The following is a 19,503-nucleotide window of genomic DNA, read 5'->3' as shown; positions in this document are numbered from 1 at the left end:
GCTCATGCCCCGTGTCTGTCTCCTGTTCCCCCACCCCCCGCTCATGCACCGTGTCTGACTCATGTTCCCCCCACCCCCCGCTCATGCCCCGTGTCTGTCTCCTGTTCCCCCCACATATGCCCCGTGTCTGTCTCCTGTTTCCCCCACCCCCTGCTCATGCCCCGCCCGTGTCTGTCTCCCCCCACCCCCGCTCATTCCCGTGTCTCTCCTGTTGCCCCCCAACCCCTGCTCATGTCCCGTGTCTCTCCTGTTGTCCCCCAACCCCCGCTCATGCCCTGTGTCTCTCCTGTTGCCCCCGACCTCCTGCTCATGCCCTGTGTCTGTCTCCTGTTCCCCCCACCCCCTGCACATGCCCGGTGTCTGTCTCCTGTTGCCCCCCACCCCCCGCTCATGCCCCGTGTCTCTCCTGTTGTTTCCCCCCACCCCCCGCTCATGCCCCGTGTCTGTCTCTGGTTCCCCCACCCCCTGCTCATGCCCCATGTCTGTCTTCTGTTCCCCCAACCCCCGCTCATGCCCAGTGTCTCTCCTGTTGCCCCCCACCCCCTGCTCATGCCCCGTGTCTGTCTCCTGTTGCCCCCATCCCTGCTCATGCCCCAGCTCATGCTCCGTGTCTGTCTCCTGTTCTCCCCACCCGCTCATGCCCTGTGTCTGTCTCCTGTTGCCCCATCCCTGCTCATGCCCCAGCTCATGCCCCGTGTCTGTCTCCTGTTGCCCCCCACGCCCAGCTCATGCCCTGTGTCTGTCTCCTGTTCCCCCACCCCCCGCTCATGCACTGTGTCTGACTCCTGTTCCCCCCACCCCCCCACTCATGCCCTGTGTCTGTCTCCTGTTCCCCCCACCCCCGGCACATGCCCCCTGTCTGTCTCCTGTTGCCCCCACCCCCTGCTCATGCCCCGCCCGTGTCTGTCTCCCCCACCCCCCGCTAATGCCCCGTGTCTCTCCTGTTGCCCCCCAACCCAACCCCCGCTAATGCCCCGTGTCTCTCCTGTTGCCCCCCACCCCCTGCTCATGCCCCGTGTCTGTCTCCTGTTCCCCCAACCCCCGCTCATGCCTCGTGTCTCTCCTGTTGCCCCCCACCTCCCGCTCATGCCCCGTGTCTGTCTCCTGTTGCCCCCCACCTCCCGCTCATGCCCCGTGTCTGTCTCCGGTTCCCCCCATCCCCCCGCTCATGCCCCGTGTCTGTCTTCTGTTCCCCCAACCCCCGCTCATGCCCCGTGTCTCTCCTCTTGCCCCCCCACCCCCTGCTCATGCCCCGTGTCTGTCTCCTGTTGCCCCCCACCCCCCGCTCATGCCCAGTTTCTGTTTCCTGTTCTCCCCACCCCCCGCTCATGCCCCGTGTCTGTCTCCTGTTGCCCCCTACCCCCCGCTCATGCCCCGTGTCTGTCTCCTGTTCCTCCCCACCCCCCGCTCATGCCCCGTGTCTGTCTCCTGTTGCCCCCCACCCCCGCTCATGCCCCATGTCTGTCTCCTGTTGCCCCCCACCCCCCGCTCATGATCCGTGTCTGTCTCTGTTGTTCCCCCACCCCCGCTCATGCCCCATGTCTGCCTCCTGTTCCCCCCACCCCCAATCATGCCCCGTGTCTCTCCTGTTGCCCCCCACCCCCTGATCATGCCCCGTGTCTGTCTCCTGTTCTCCCCACCCCCGTGCATGCCCCGTGTCTGTCTCCTGTTCCCCCCACCCCCCGCTCATGCCCAGTGTCTGTCTCCTGTTGCCCCCACCCCCCGCTCATGCCCCGTGTCTGTCTCCTGTTGCCCCCCACCCCCCGCTCATGCCCCGTGTCTGTCTCCTGTTGCCCCCCACCCCCCGCTCATGCCCCGTGTCTGTCTCTGTTGTTCACCCCACCCCCCACTCATGCCCCGTGTTTCTCCTGTTGCCCCCCACCCCCGCTCATGCCCCGTGTCTGTCTCCTGTTCTCCCCACCCCCACTCATGCCCTGTGTCTGTCTCCTGTTCCCCCCGCTCATGCCCCGTGTCTCTCCTGTTGCCCCCCACCCCCCGCTCATGCCCCGTGTCTGTCTCCTGTTGCCCCCCACCCCCCGCTCATGCCTCGTGTCTGTCTCCTGTTGCCTCCCACCCTCCGCTCATGCCAGGTGTCTGTCTCCTGTTGCTCCCCACCCCCCACTCATGCCCCATGTCTGTCTCCTGTTGCCCCCCACCCCCTGCTTATGCCCCGTGTCTGTCTCCCCCCACCCCCCGCTCATGCCCTGTGTCTCTCTCATGTTACCCCCACCGATCATGCCCCGTGTCTGTCTTCTGTTCTCCTCATGCCCCGTGTCTGTCTCCTGTTCTTCCCACCCCCGCTCATGCCCTGTATCTGTCTCCTGTTCCCCCACCCCCCCCCGCTCATGCCCTATGTCTGTCTCCTGTTCCCTCCACCCCCGCTCATGCCCCGTGTCCATCTCCTATTGCCCCCCACCCATTGCCCATGTCTGTCCCTGTACCCCCCGCTCCCCCGCTCATGCCCCATCTCTCTCCTGTTGCCCCCCCCCTGGTCATGCCCCGTGTCTGTCTCCTGTTCCCCCCACCCTCCGCTCATGCCCCATCTCTCTCCTGTTGCCCCACATCCCCGCTCATGCCCCGTGTCTGTCTCCTGTTGCCCCCAACTCCCCGCTCATGCCCCGTCTCTCTGCTGTTCCCCTCACCCCCGCTCATGCCGCGTGTCTCTCTCCTGTTGCCCCCCACCCCCGCTCATGCCCTGTGTCTGTCTCCTGTTCCCCCACCCCCGCTCATGCCCCGTGTTTCTCTGCTGTTCCCCCCACCCCGCTCATGCCCCGTGTCTGTCTCCTGTTCCCCCCACCCCCTGCTCATGCCCCGTGTTTCTCTGCTGTTCCCCCACCCCCCGCTCATGCCCCGTGTCTGTCTCTCTGCTGTTCCCCCCCACCCCCCGCTCATGCCCTTTGTCTCTCTGCTGTTCCCCCCACCCCCCGCTCATGCCCCGTGTCTCTCTCCTGTTGCCCCCTGCTCATGCCCCGTGTCTGTCTCCTGTTGCCCCCCGCTCATGCCCCGTGTCTCTCTGCTGTTCCCCCCACCCCCGCTCATGCCCCGTGTCTCTCTGCTGTTCCCCCCACTCCCTGCTCATGCCCCGTGTCTGTCTCCTGTTCTCCCAAACCCCGCTCATGCCCCATGTCTTCCTCCTGTCCCCCCACTCCTCGCTGAAGCCCCGTGTCTTCCTCCTGTTCCACCGCTCATGCCCTGTGTCTTTTTCTTGTCCCCCCCTATTATGCCCCTTGTTCACCTCCTGTTCCCCCCACACCCCGCCGCTGCCCTGTTGTGTTCTCTTTATACACCCCGCCTTCCCTTTCCATGGTGTCCATCTTGGTAAAACATTTTCCTTCCTACACCGGAACGCCGCAGGCGTTCCGGTTTGGGGAGAAAAATCTTTTTTTTACCACCCCAGGTTCCCACTTTGAGAACTTAGGATGCTAGTGGTCTTCATCAATTGAAAAGGACGTTATGGTTCCGTTGCACCAATAAAAACCTATGAAATTCAGTAAAAGAAAATGTGTTAAAGGGACGTTATGGTTAAGTTGCACTAATAAAAACCTATGAAATTCAGTAAAAATCTTTGTTAAAGGGACGTTATGGTTAAGTTGCGCTACTAAAAACCTATGAAATTCAGTGAAAAAACGTTGTTAAAGGGACGTTATGGCTAAGTTGCGCTACTAAAAACCTATGAAATTCAGTGAAAACATTTTGTTAAAGGGACGTTATGGTTAAGTTGCGCTATTAAAAAGCTATGAAATTCAGTGAAAAAACGTTGTCAAAGGGACGTTATGGTTTAAAGTAAAACCGAAAACCCCTGAAATTCGGCAGTTATGGTAAGATAAGCAACCATAACTCGCGCCACCGTGCACTGCTAACACTAACACCCAGGACATCAAAGATGACATCATAAATGTCATTGATGACATCACTGATGACATCATATGTCTGGCTCGCCCTTTTTTCCCTTTACTGACATATCTAGGCCACATAGTTTTCTTCAGTAACAGTTAGGAAGTAAACATTGAAAAGGTACTATATTTGTATACTTATCCTTCAAGCATGTTCTTACAGTAGTTCCCTTAGGGTCAAGCCACAGCATATGAAACATATACATAGTGGAAGACACAGGCTTGTAAGAGAGCAATCCTTTCTGTGCATGAAGATAATCATTAGGGTTATCAGCACTTTCTCATAGTTTTTTTTTATTTTTTATTACTGTACTTTTCCTGTATATACTCATATTTGTATACATTGTACTCACTCTCCTTTCCTTTGGGTGCAGTCACATCATGTGATACACACACATATGGTAAGTAGCAGCTTTTAAACAGAGCAATAATTTCTCTGCATAAAGATAATCAGGTTATGAACTCTTTCTGCTACTACTTCTGCTTTTTTGTTTACTTCACTGTCCCTGTATATACTCATATTTGTATGTGTTGTTGTCTCTTTGTGTTTTGTCTGTAATAATGCAATTATGTATTAAGTGGGTTTTATTAGCTACTTATTACATGTTTCACAGTACACAAAACTCTAATAAGAAAGCAGTTATCATTTCACTATTCAACATGGCAAGATTATGAATATTGCACCTTCATCATGTATGCTGCACACACTGCCTATGTTTCTGCATGAGTAGCTTAGTATACTGGATAGAACTACAGAATAGAATGCTATTTATATCAATGCATTGCTTAATGCACTAATTAGCTCATGATATTTATCCCAATGATCCTTGACAGTTTTTGGTCAGTATTATAAGAATCCAAGAATCCCTTGTGCAGAGTTTTCATGAAAAGTAAATGCACATGTGATGTCATCAGTGATGTCATCAATGACATTTGTGATGTCATCTTTGATGTCCTGGGTGTTAGTGTTAGCAGTGCACGGTGGTGCAAATTATGGTTGCTTATTTTACCATAACTGCCGAATTTCAGGGGGTTTTCGGTTTTACTTTGAACCATAACGTCCCTTTAACAATGTTTTTTCACTGAATTTCATAGGTTTTTAGTAGCGCAACTTAACCATAATGTCCCTTTAACAAAGTTTTTTCACTGAATATATATATATATATATATATATATATATATATATATATATATATATACATATATATATATATAAAAGAAGGAGGAAAAAGGTGAACCGCACTCCCGCGGGCCAGGCACAAATAGCGGTCTCCAAGGGTACGGAAAAGCACACAAAAACACAGTGTTAGTAAATACGGATGTTTTTAATGGTTTCAAAAAAGATAAATAATACAGAAAAATGTACATTCTAATTTACTCAATACAATGAGCAGCAACACACAAACAAACAGAGGCAGGACGCCAAGGTACACGGCCTGCACAACAACGCGTTTCACGCTCCACTGAGCGCTTGATCACGTAGGGGGAGAAAGAATTAGCCGATACAAATACACAAGGTAGAGGTAGTCCTATTACTCTGTCAACCGATTGAGTAGACCAAGACTGTGGGTGAGAAAGCTGGTGGCCATGATGGAAGAGGTTGAAGTGCATGAATTAATGGTAAAACTAAGACACCACTTTTATAAATATACATATACACATTAGGACAAGGCCATTGATAAAGTGCAAAGTGCATAAGAGATTTGACATATGTAAAGCAATTCAGCATAAAAAGTAAATAAATAACTCCAAGGAATTATACACTCATAAAATATGACAAAATGCCGTATATACAAATAATTATACACAGTCATAAATACACTCAAATATACAAAATGGCTAACAAAGTCCAGAGATAAAAATAGTGCATACATGCAATATGGTAAAGATGGTACCCCATATTCAAATGATGAAAAAACATATATATATATAACAGTAAAACCAAATTACAACTTCCAACATACAACTTATATAATGCGATTGAAAATCCGTATGAGGTGTGCACAGAGAAAAAATTACGAATACTAACAACCAAAGACAAGTAATGCAGTGCGTAGATGGAAATAAATGCGCATAGGCTGAAGTTGAGACACAGGACTAAAGTGCTAGTGCATAGATAGGAATAAGAGCATCACCATGGGGGAAAATATAGTAGTACCCACACAGTGAAAACATAAATTATATCCTGTATACAATGGAGCTAAAATCAACACATAAACATGCACAATGGTTGTAAACAGAATCAAAAAAATTTAATAATACCGCAGTAGTAATTATAAAACTAGGGCACACCTCATCATCTAAGGAAAATGATTCACCCCCATTCATCCCACTGTAAAAATACAGCCTGGACTACTGATACATGAGATGGTCACTAACGTCACAGACAAATAAGGGCATAAATAGGTAATACATGTAATGCAGATCGGAAGAGACTTCCCAAATAGAATGCATGAATGGCGACACGACAATAAAGTGTCTATAAATCCTCATAATGCTAAAGTGCAAGTACAAGGACAGCTGAAACAATTCACACAGTCAAGTGCTATAATTAGCAATACAAGTAAACACATAGCAGCAGGGGCCCAAAATGTGAGACATTTTTTTTCCACAGTTCATATAGTGAGGCAACTAGGACCATCAACAGAAAATCAGAGAAAAATGAGACAGCGGGCAAGAGCCACATAAATAAGACCAAGTGATACCTCAGCAGAGATAGAACAATAATTAAATACTCCCCTCCCCACAAACAGCACTACAAGCAGCCAAATCATAAACAAAGAAAGAGATAAGAGAAAAGGATGATAGATGAAATAATCATCCCCAGGACTATAAAGACCATGCGTGAACTCACAATGAAGGTCGACAATGAACATAGGAGTCAAGGAACAAAAAACACGGAAAAGAAACAAAACCCAGGTTGGTGAGAAATGCAAACAATGACAGATCTAGGTGCCCAAAAAATGTGTTTTTTTCCACAGTTCATATAGTGAGGCAACTAGGAGCATCAACAGAAAATCAGAGAAAAATGAGACAGCGGGCAAGAGCCACATAAATAAGACCAAGTGATACCTCAGCAGAGATAGAACAATAATTAAATACTCCCCTCCCCACAAACAGCACTACAAGCAGCCAAATCATAAACAAAGAAAGAGATAAGAGAAAAGGATGATAGATGAAATAATCATCCCCAGGACTATAAAGACCATGCGTGAACTCACAATGAAGGTCGACAATGAACATAGGAGTCAAGGAACAAAAAACACGGAAAAGAAACAAAACCCAGGTTGGTGAGAAATGCAAACAATGACAGATCTAGGTGCCCAAAAAATGTGTTTTTTTCCACAGTTCATATAGTGAGGCAACTAGGACCATCAACAGAAAATCAGAGAAAAATGAGACAGCGGGCAAGAGCCACATAAATAAGACCAAGTGATACCTCAGCAGAGATAGAACAATAATTAAATACTCTCCTCCCCACAAACAGCACTACAAGCAGCCAAATCATAAACAAAGAAAGAGATAAGAGAAAAGGATGATAGATGAAATAATCATCCCCAGGACTATAAAGACCATGCGTGAACTCACAATGAAGGTCGACAATGAACATAGGAGTCAAGGAACAAAAAACACGGAAAAGAAACAAAACCTAGGTTGGTGAGAAATGCAAACAATGACAGATCTAGGTGCCCAAAAATGTGTACAATTCCTCATCTACATTGTGGCCCTTAGGGTGTTAAGTATCGAAGTCCAAAATTAATCTGGTTTCAAGTTGTCTTAATTTCAAGACTCTGTCCCCACCCCTCGGGTGGGCAGGCACATGTGCCACTAGCAAAAAAGTTAACAATTTTGTATCATTGTCATGTTCCAGTTTAAAATGTTTGGCCATCGGGTATGCAGGATCAGAGTTCTTGATGGCTCTAAGATGTTGCAAGATTCTCAGCTTCAATTTGCATGTGGTACTCCCAATGTACTATCTCATACAGGGGCATGAGAGGACATACACGACGAAGGTAGTGTCACAGTTGATAAAGTACTTTATCTTCTGATCAATTTTGGTAATAGGATGTACAAAAGATATCTGCACAGTGGCGTGTGCACACGCTTTGCATTTCATGCACTTAGTAAGCCCCGTGGGAGAAGCAGGGAACCAAGTCGTAGAGGGCAACTTTTTGCTGCCTGGAGATAAAAAACTATACACGAGTTTGTCTTTTAAGGAGGGCATACGTTTGTAAGTTATGGTAGGACGACTGGACAAAACAGGCCTAAGATCATTGTCTAAGGTAAGGACATGCCAATGTTTCTCAACAATTTTCCGGATGTTATTGGAAGCAGTATCAAACGAAATAACCAATCGGGGGTCATTATTGATGATAGTTTTAGGATTAATGTCATACAGCAACGTATCTTTGGGCATTCCTCGTGCCTTAGTATAAGCCATTTCAATGGTTTTCTTGTCACATCCTTGTTTCAGAAAGTCAGCAGCTGCCATAGCGCAATGATGATCAAACCATGCAATGTTAGTACAATTACGACGAAACCCAATGAATTTGCCGTAGGGAATAGATTTTTTACAAGACGGCGGGTGACAGCTGTTAGCATGGGGGGCAGACCGATGTTCGTAGATTTCTTGTGGAGGGCCGTATGAATGCCTGAGTTATCCAACATAACAATGACATCCAAATAAACAATTTCAGAAGGACTATGACATTCGGTGAAGCTAAGATTGGCCGTATTGGTATTGATGGTCTTAACAAAAGAACGCCAATCATTTTCCGTGCCCTTCCAAATAATGAACACATCATCTATATACCGCCACCAAGAGATGATCTGTGTTGGAAAGCAAGATGAAAGTAGGTCAGACAGGAAAGTAGCCTCCCACCACCCCATCGTGAGATTAGCATAAGATGGTGCAAAGGTGCTCTCCATTGCAGTCCCCCGTGTTTGTTGAAAAAAGGAACCCTCAATGAGGAAGACATTGTTTTGTAAGCAGAAAGAAAGCATCTCTAAGATCATAGTGCTGTGTCCCAAATAGTTAAGAGAGCGAGTGTCCAGATAGTATTTGCATGCATTAATACCCACAGTATGATCAATAGAATTATATAGAGAGACCACATCAAGTGTGGCTAGAATCAGACCCTCTTCCCAAGGTGTGTGTGTAATATGTTGTAGAAAATCCTTAGTATCCCTCAGGTAGGATGGCAACACTGATACAAATGGGAAAAGAATTTCATCAATAAATTGAGCCAGATGTTCTAGTAGTGAGCGACATAAGGTAACAATAGGCATTCCTGGAGTTTTATTTAAGTGATGTATGTATTTTCAGGAGAAAATAGATGGTGGGTATTGTGTGGCATGCAGGAATGAGGAATTTGATCAAGTCATCCTCCAGAAGGCCTTCACTTGCCCGCTTGGTACGCAGAGCAGTAAGGTCTGCTCTTATTTCTTCGAAAGGATCTTTAGAGAGCTTCATGTAACACAGACGATCCTGCAAATGCCGATTGGCCTCGGCCACATATTTAACTCTGTCTTGAATAACAATGTTTGAGCCTTTATCAGCAGGTTTAATGACAATATTGGTTAACTGTTGAAGTTCACTGATGACCAAACATTGTGCAGAAGTGAGATTCTGCTTAGAAATGCTGATTTTTTGGCGAAGTCTTCTAAAATCACTAACACAGAGGTCATGAAATGCCTAATGCAGCCCCCGACTGGAAATTGAGGGTTAAATCTGGATTTGTTTTTCAATTTAGTTTGTATATCCCAATTCGGATTGATGTCAAAGTCAGAGAAGTCACAGGTGGTGGAATCAAATTATCATCATCAAGGCAAGCCAGATCCATGAGTGAAGGGATATCAGAAATGAGCAGATAAGTGCCACCAGTACGCGGTATGGAATTTTTGGCAGTGATGGAATTGGTCGCAAAACCTTCTTGAGTTTAATTTTTTGCAAAAATGCATCAAAATCGATGCGTACTTGAAGGTAATCAAAACAAAAATTAAGGCCCAAAGATAAGAGCGAGGTCTGCGATTTGGTAAGGACATGGGATGACAGATTAATTATTTGGCAGCACTTCATGGTGTCTGTTATTGATTTTTTATCCCAGAACGTATTGATCTGCCCTGTTGCTGCCCCTTTAGACTGGTTCCCACGTCGGCCTCGGTGGATGATTTTCCTGCCTGTGATTTCTGTATATATATATATATATATACTCACTATCCTGCTGCCCATTTGTACATTCTCCCTTTTGTCTAGTTTTTTTACCGTCTATTGCCTGTATATATTCTGTTTTGCTTGTAATCTGTAACTATGTAACTTCAAGCCTTGCATATTCTGTACTGTTGCGCCCAGTTACCCTCGGGTTTGGTGTGCATTATAAGTGAATAAAACAAACAAACAAACAAACAAACCTTTCTTTCCCCTTTTCTTCCTCTGCTTTCCTCGCTTCATAACCTACTATTACATCATAAATTGTGAAATTGACACAATATGTGACTGTTTGATACTGTTTGATAAATCAGTGCATTTGAATTTACCATTGAAGGCTAGTATAAATAAACAGACTGTGAATGAACTAACAATTGCTGATTTACATTGTATACAAACGAAATCACTGTTGAAGTATAAATCTAAAACTGGCAGTAAAAAATAAGCACTGTAATTAACCTAACTATGAACAAACCTAAAAATGAAGATTCAAACATTATGCAAGTGAAACGGAATGTGTATGTGCTTTGAAAAAGCCCAAGTAGGGGCAAAACAGTAGCACATGCCTCCAAAAAGGAGTAATGTTGGCACCATGTACAAAAACTCATTTTAGAAATCTAATTAATCTCTAAAAACACAAACACAAGAATGAGACCAGGCGCATCCGAACTTAGCAAACCTAATTTTGAACCTTCACAAATGAATGATAGACTTTGAAAACCTCTTGGGTAAAATACCAAAGTTCACTAGTACTTTACCTCTGTGAGAAAAGACAATCCTTAAATTGCCAAAGTGGTTTTGCACAGATTGCAAATATGCCAATAAAATTCTTCTCTCTGTTTTAAAAAGTGGATCATCCACTTCAATAGAAATATCCACTCTAGGAGGGTATACAAGAATGGAATTGTGGAAGCAGAAATGCTCAAAAAGAACAGGCATGGGAATCCTTATTAGAGGCAGCTGGGAAAAGGGACTCACAACAAATGTGGTCACTATTCTCAATAAAATGTAGAGAAAAATACACAGTTAGGGGGTGTGAATATATATATTACCGGCACATCCTAGACAAACAACTTTTCACTACTGTATAACTCTACAGGAAAACCATCACAGCTCTTTGCAATTGTTAGGGAGAATTCTCTGTTTAGGCTGAATTTCCTAAACTAGTGAGTCCCCCAGCAGCTCTGCTGGATTTTTGGGGTTTATTTTTTTCTCCTGCCAAGAGTAAGACTCTTTTACCCTCACTCTTGTAGATGATTTGAGTGTGTCTCTTTGACTCTAGATGTGTTTAATGGGATATGGGGTATTTTACTCCATATGGCTTCATGTGTTTTTGTGATGTGTGTTACACAGCACACTCAGTGCAGTAACACAGGGGTGTCATAGTGACCCCCCAGTATAGACTCCATACCCTCGGACTGACTACTGTCTCCCAGGGCATGTAAAGTCACCATTGACTTTACTAGTCTCAAATTCTGAACAGAACCAGTACAAACCATCCTATTGTGGACGTACTGGGTCTGTTAGTCGAGGGGGCACGTTTCTGTCCCCCCTGATCGAGTTTTGGCTGGTGGCAGTGGATACTACTTTTTATATTCGACCGCGAATATATCCCTATGGGATTTCCCATTGTTCGAGGCTACCAACTTTAATTATTTAATTCCTATAGCCTCGAACATACCGCCGGTTTATTTATTTAATATTAATTCTCCGGTTGGTATTTTTTGCCAGAACTCAGTTCTAAAATGGCATTTGTGTTCGCTTCTGTGACTCCAACCCAAATTGAGCTCTTTGTTCCACATTTTGGCGGGCTTCTCCACAGAAGCCCTCCAAAGTGGTGCCACTCTGTCTGGAGTACTTAGGAGGGGTGGAGGGGGATTTAGGCACCCTGGACTGAGTTGCCTAGGCAACTCATGTCGCACTCCGTCCTGATTGGCCCAAGTGGTGAGCCGGCCGGCTCACCACTTAGCATGTTTGAGTGACAGCTAGGCTGAGTGAATAGGGGTTTTCTGCAGAAAAGCAGGGCTTTGGGGACTGGAACTTTAGAAGTTGCCACAGGACCTAAGAATCCGACGAGGGAGAATCTGAGCTGACCTGCTACGACGACACCACCGGTGGAGCCCTGCTGAACCGTCTCACCACTTTTCCCAACGACAGAGGAGATCTCCAGCCCGGAGAGTCTTCTTCCTTCGACTGGTGGGGATAACCAGTCTGCTTCCTTTTTCGCTTCCTGGAGCATCTCATGGCCGCCTCGCCTGTGCCAAGCACCCCGGCAACCGGGATACCACGTTTTACCACTAACGCGAATCAAAGGGTAGTACCTTTAACCGGAAAACTCCGTGGCTGGTTTCTTCCCTGGCAGTGCAACAACCTTCAGCTTTCCTCCACGTCGAGATCTTCTCTTCCTCTGGACAACGCCGTGACTTGCACCCGCTGCCAGGAACAACTTCCCCCGTTGGAGGATCCTTTCCACATAAGGTACTGTGTTCCGCCTGGCTTCCCTTGCAACCGACTGTACGGGGTAGATTTAGCCCCCGGCTTTCGACCCTGGGTAAGTCTGGGACACCCTCGCTAAACTTTTCTGAAACCTAACTAAAACCTTTCCGAACTCCCTGCAAGACTTTTTTAAGCCTATTGTCATTGCGTGATCTTGGGTGCATTTGTGCCCTACTCCCTCCAAGAGTGGGCCCGGCCTATGGCCTTTGGCTCACAAGTAACTTTGGACTTTCCTGCCTTGCTTAAGAGTTCCTAAGTATTAGTGTGGTGTATTTTCCTACATTCTGCCTTTTTCCCACCCTTTTTCGTTAATTTATTGGAGTGCCATGTATAGTTAAGCGCTCACCTCTGTCTGGAAATAAGTGGTGTTAACTAAGACTTGTCTGATAAGGAAATAGGGATGTATATATAATAATAGTAGCTGTGTTTAGAGTGATTTACCATAATAGTGCTGGAGTGGTTCAATAAGTGTGTTTTTAAATAAATAATTATATACCTTGATACCAAAGCTCTGGTCAGTGTTTGCTTATGCTATTGTATCTGAGTGCCTATTGTGTATTCTTTGCATACTGCCTAACTCTTCTTGAGGGAAGTCTGACTGCTCAGCCACAGCTACCAGGTAAATCTGGGTGGTACGGACTGCTACCAAGTGGGTTTACTGCCAACACCTGTAGTCCTAAATCTTTTACAGTGGTCCCCAAGGGAACTGCACAGGTTTCTGCCTAACAGCAATGTATTCTCGAATGACTCATTGATGGAAGATATTTCTTTAATTCTTCCCACTGAAGAGATTAAAAAAGCTATTAAAGCTTCAGCCATTGGGAAAAGAACATGATTATTGTCAGTTAAAGTCTAAACATCCTTTTGGGCAATGATTTTATTAGCACTGTTTAATGTAATAGGTAAGTCTTAAAAGACCCGCAATTATTTGGAAAATAGCAATTGTTGTACTGGTCTTCAAAACGGGGAATGTATCTGATACCAATTGCTATAGAGCAATCTCCTTACTGGATGTGGCAAGCAAACTGCTTGGGAGGGTAGCTCACGCTAGGCTCATGCACTACATGGAGATGGATACTGTGACGATTCACCAGAGGGGAGCACTTTCCTATGAGGCTAGGAAGGTGAGGCCACTACCCAATAGACCCCCCAGGTGTGATAATATGCATGAGGAACTCCTAGGGGGGACTCCCCTCCTGGAGAAAAGGACATCCACCTGGGGAAAAGTCTCCCTAGGACTCTGTAAAATACCCCCTTACCCTCATGGTCATCCTCTTCTATCACCATTGATAGTGGAACCATGTGTTATTGTAAAGGCATGACTATGACAAATGTAAAACATGCTGGGATGAAGAAGATCATGAGAAGCATATGGGGTAACCATATGCAAAGTCAGCAAAGTACTGTAACTAGGTGCCTCACTGGAGGCATGAAGAATGCTAAAGAGACTTTCCAAGATGGTGTTGATTTTACTACAGGGTGGAGTCAACAGTATGAAGTAGAAAGCAAGAGCGGACTAAGGACATCTCACTGTGGAAGCCAGGAGTGCATGAACGAGACCCGGGAAGTTGAAACTTGGGATGCTGCAACTGAAGCAGTCGCGCCTTTCCAGGAGGGGGACAAGAAGAACAGGATGTTGCTAGGATGTGGCTGGAGCATCCAAGGAGCCAACAGGGAACCAAATTATTTGGTGGTGGCATGAGTGCATAAAGGTAGACTGTTGGGTCCAGAAACAATGCCGAGACCACCATCCTGCCACAGAGATGCACAGTAAGCAAGGAAGGAGAAGAGAGGCCCCCATGACCCTGTGAAGAACCAGAGGCATTTTTTCCAAGATACTGCAAGTAATGGGAATTGCAGGAAGACCAGGTGTGGTCTGGGAAGCGGCCCAACTCAAACAGAGTGCACTGGAAGTCATCTCTCTTGTCACAGTGGTCAGTCCAATACCACTGCCCAAGCAGAGTGCATCAGGAGTCATCTCCCTCTTCGCAGTGGCCAATCCAAAACCACTGCTCCAGCAGAGTGCATCGGGCGTTCTCTCCCTCCTTGCAGTGGTCAGCCCAATACTACTGCCCAAGCAGAGTCCATCAGGAGTCCTCTACCTCATCACAGGGATTCAACAAATATCTTTGTTGAAACAGAGAGCATCGGGAGTTGTCTCCTTCATAGCTGTGACCCAACAAACGTCGCTGGAAAGAGCTTTGGAAAACAATCGCCTCATTACGATCTAGAAACCAATTAAGACACATACAAGAAAGATATAGAGAACTCTGGAAAATATATCCCTAGTCAGAATGTTAAATGGAAGCCAAATAAGGCTATGAGTTTTTTTATTTCCTGGAAGGAGTTAAAGAGACTAATCCAAGTTTTCTGCAACAGTACTTAAAGGCCACTGTGGATAATTTTAATAGAAGCACCAGGAGAAGGGAGTCATTCCACTGGTCCCTTGTGATGAGACATTGAAGGAATGTCTTCTACTAAAAGACCGAGGCAGCTAGGAGAAGGGGGTCATTATCCTGGTGAAGGAAACACATATTTCACTTTAGTTAAATACATGTTTATAGTGTTAGGGTTAGATTAGTTGGTTTCTGAGAGAGGATGTAGAACATTTATTTGTAATGGACATTCTGACAGCTCACTAAGGTTTTCCTAGGTTGAGGCAAGGCAAGTCCCTTATGAGTAGGGAGAGATAGACTTTCTTGAGTTACACAATAAAAGTATATAGCCACATTATGACCCCTCCTTGTCACTTTCCTTCTTCTACACCCTCAAAATACCTATCATGTTACTGAAATCCAATATGACTTCAGAATGGGGTTAGAGACACAGAAGCAGATCCTGAATTTAATATTAATCACTTCAAAACTCAATTGTGGATAGGGGTAACCAATATATGTAGCATTTATGGACCTTTCATGTGCCTTAACTGTGTGACGAGGGGTCTGTTGTGGTCCATACTGCAGAGCCATAAAATCCCCCGGATGTGGTTGGAATTGCTAAACATTTTGTACACAGATATAAAGGTTCAAATTCGCTACTGCCGATTAGGTGAATTATCAGTTCCTTTCCTCTCCAACATAAGAGTAAGGCATTGGTGTCTATTAGCCCCCTTAATGTTAAATTATATGATCAATGACTAAAAATCTAATGAAAACATATTGGAAATTGTGGGACTGCCAATATCATGTATTATTAGTTATATGTGGTCAACTCAGTTTTGTTAGCCAAGACTCCAACGGTTCTTTTAAGTAGAATGTTGTATGGGTTTTATGGGATTTTGTGTAAATAAACAGAAATCTTAGATAATAGCCATAGGCCAGATGAAAATGCTCCTCAGACCAGTTTTCTGTGAAGGTGAAAGCCTCCAAAGGGTTGAGCACTCTATCTGTGCATACTTGTATCAAACAACATTAAATGGTCAATTTAAGTAGCCAGAGTTGCCCTGCACAAGACGCAGGATGATACAGTTTTCCTTCATTTTCCATCATCGACGTTGGGCATCCACTTTGCCATTAATCAAGACTTACAAAGCCAAAACTGCAGGATTAGCACTGTATGGCTCAGGAATTTGGGGCAGTGCAGATGTGCACAAGCTAGCTGTAGCTGAAAACGCTTTCTTGTACTTTTAAAGGTGCCACATGCAAGCCCTTACTTTTTTCTCCATGAGAAAGTTGCTTTACCCTATATTGAAGATTGCCTGAGAATGCAGCCAATCTTATTGTCGTGCTCAGTATAGATTATTCAGAAATGTCCATGACTAAAAATATATTGTCTGATGTTATGACTAGTGTCACAGAAGGTTGTATACATTGGGCCTCATTACGAGTAGTGCGGTAAAAACGGGGTCATTACCGGCATGGAAGAACGAGCGGGTCCATGCTCGTATGACGCTGCTAATAGTGGGTGATTACGAGTGCGCGAGCACGCGCGAATCCCCATGCCGGTAATGGCCATACTGGCATGCCGCTAAAGGCCCTCCAACCCCCCGATAGCACCATTACGGGACCCGCCGATACCACCACCACCTGCGAGGAACCCCTAAATACCGTACCCGGTAATACCAACATGCTAATACCGGGCTCGTAATACCGGACCCGGAAATAACGTCATCGCGTCGGAACGGGAAATGGGCCGGCGTCCGTCTTTAAAAACACAATCCATTGCAATCCTCCCAAACCACCAGTTGTTTCCTGGAGAGCTCTGCGGCAATACTTCGAGAATGTCTAAGGCAACCCGGAAGACCACCCCCCCGGCTGCGGAAACATCGCTTTTCCGATGCTGAATTAAATATGCTAGCGGACACCCTTGCTGCACACTCTGATGTCATCAAATCCCAGAACCTGACGCGTGAGGTGCAGCAGCAGAAGAAGGACATCTGGCAGGAGGTAGTCCGCAAGTTGTCCGCTGTGGGAACCACCCCACGTAGTGTCAAGGATTGCAGGAAGAGGTGGGACGACCTCCGCCTTAGGGTGTGACCGTGCCCATGTAATACATCACACAAACCCCAAATGAACGGCATGCCACCTGCCATGCAGAAAATGCCAAAATCAGACTACCCTGTGTGACTAACCTGTAAGACTCGAATGCATGATTAAATGAATAATGAACAGCACCATAGTATGCTTCTGGCATATAGCACCATAGTATGCTTCTGGCATATAACCCCATCACTGATGCCCTGCATCTCTTCTACCCCCCAGGCACCGATGGAGAAGATGCCAGCCAAGACACCACCGCGAGGGCATCCACGTCCCACCCAAAGAAAAGGGCTACCGGCACGACCACCTCTGGGGCAGCCATGCAGCCCACACCCACAGCCAGTGTGCCTGACACAGTCGAGTCCCAGCTGCCCACACCCACACCAGCGGAAGGGGAGTCCCTACAATCACTGGCCACCACTGAAGATAACTTGGAGGAGAATGTGGACCAGGAGGGAGTCACAGAAGTGACATGTCCACCCACCCCAAGCCCAGGGTCCACCGCCCCGCCCCAAACTCATCCCTCACCCACCTACAGCAGTGCTGATCCCTGCCTCCATGATTCGGACCTGAGCCCCTTCGTGGAGGACAGCACTGAAAATGCAGGCCCCGTGAGTGTACCTCCCACCACACCTGTTCCCACCAACACCCTCGAGTCACGTCTGGCGAGGGTGGAGGCCCGACAGGAGTCTATGTTGGAGCTCCTGCGGCAATAAATAGCAGATGGCGAGGACACCAGGCAGGGAATAGCCACTGCCATAGCGGGGACCACTCCCGCTATTACAGCCAACACAGCCTCAGTGAATGCGTCGGCAGTGCTGATGAGGGACTGTGTGGGGGCAATAACACAGATATTAACATCCATCCTGCTCCACATGCAGCGGTCATGCCTTGCAGCAGGCGTGGAACCTGCCACTGACTCCTCATCAGCCACCACACCTGCTTCCTCAGTCCCCACCAGCCCTGTGCGTCCTCCCAGAAGGAGTGCAAGGCACACCGAAATGCTGCTCCCGGACAGCAAAAAGTCCCGCAAGTAGTGTGGGCGGACGATGGGAGTGGTACACATGGTTGGGGATGAATGGGAGCAGTTTATTGGGGGGTTTGGAGTTAACGGGGGGTTTGAGAGTTCACTGGGGGGTTGGGAGTTCACTGGTGGGGTTTGGGAGTTCATTGTGGGGCGTTGTGACATTTTTGCAGTTTGATCCAATACACCTGTTGTGAGAAAAATCATAATGGGTGGACATTGGTGATTTGGTGTGTATCCATTTATTGTATGACGGTGTTCAGTGCCCAAATCCCAACATTCCCTGTGTGCATGTCCACATGGACCCCGTGTGTCACTGACACAAGTCTGTCAAAGTCCCTGTGGTTCAGAAGTATTCAGTATCAGTGATTGGCGTACTGTATGGCCATCCTGTGCATCACATACTGGCAGGGGTGCTGCTTCACCTCCGTCTCCATCCTCATCATCCTCACCCGGTGCATGCATGTCAATGTCAGGTGGCATTGGTACATTTCTCCGGACGCACATGTTGTGCAGCATGACACAGGCCATGGTGATCTTTGCCACCTTCTCAGGCCTATAAAGGAGTGCTCCACCAGACCTGCTTAGGCAGCGGAACCGCGCCTTCAACAGGCCAAAGGTCTGCTCAATCACAACACGGGTACAGGTTTGTACCCGATTGTACTCCTCTTCATGGCTGTTCTGTTCAAAGGGGTAAGTAGCCACGGCCTCAGGGGATATCCTCCATCACCTGCAAGCAAATACAAATAGGTGTGTGTCACTCTGAGCTGTCACCTTCAGGAATCACAGTCATGGCCGCAGCTATTTGGTGTGGACATGCACATGTCCCTGTACGTATGCACAAATGTCATCTAGATGCATACTATACTGCTGTGAGGTGTGGTAGTCTGGATGGCGTTCAATAGATGATGCAGGGTGAAATGATGCATGCTGAGGGGGATGTACTGTGGTTGTACGACAATGTGCATGGACACAGTAGCCACATTGGCAAAGTTGCAATCCTGTTTAGTCATGCATTGCTTGACATGCACATAGTGGTCAGGTTGTGCGTCTTACATGTGGTCATTGATATGCGTTAATGGTCAGATGTGTGCCAATGGTGTGTCCTGTTTGGGTTGGGGGGGTTCAGGTGAGGTGTCATTAGTTCTGCGTGCATTCTCCACTCACCGTCCATTCCCACCCAGGTGGGGTATGCATTCCCCCTCCCCCCATTCCAACCCAGGTGGGTATGTATTCCCGCCATTCCCACCCAGGTGGGGTATGCATTCCCCCCCAATCCCACCCAGGTGGGGTATGCATAACCCCCATTCCCACCGTGGTCGGGTATGCATCGCAACACATTCCTACCGCAATGCACTGCCATGGCCCACTCACGCAACTCACCAAGCAGCCAGGCACGTGGTC

The sequence above is a fragment of the Ambystoma mexicanum genome, chromosome 12 (assembly GCF_040938575.1).
Source record: "Ambystoma mexicanum isolate Mex_15411 chromosome 12, UKY_AmexF1_1, whole genome shotgun sequence".
NCBI classification, from domain to species: domain Eukaryota; kingdom Metazoa; phylum Chordata; class Amphibia; order Caudata; family Ambystomatidae; genus Ambystoma; species Ambystoma mexicanum.
The sequence above is the reverse complement of the archived record's forward strand: the minus strand, read 5'-3'. Positions refer to the sequence as shown.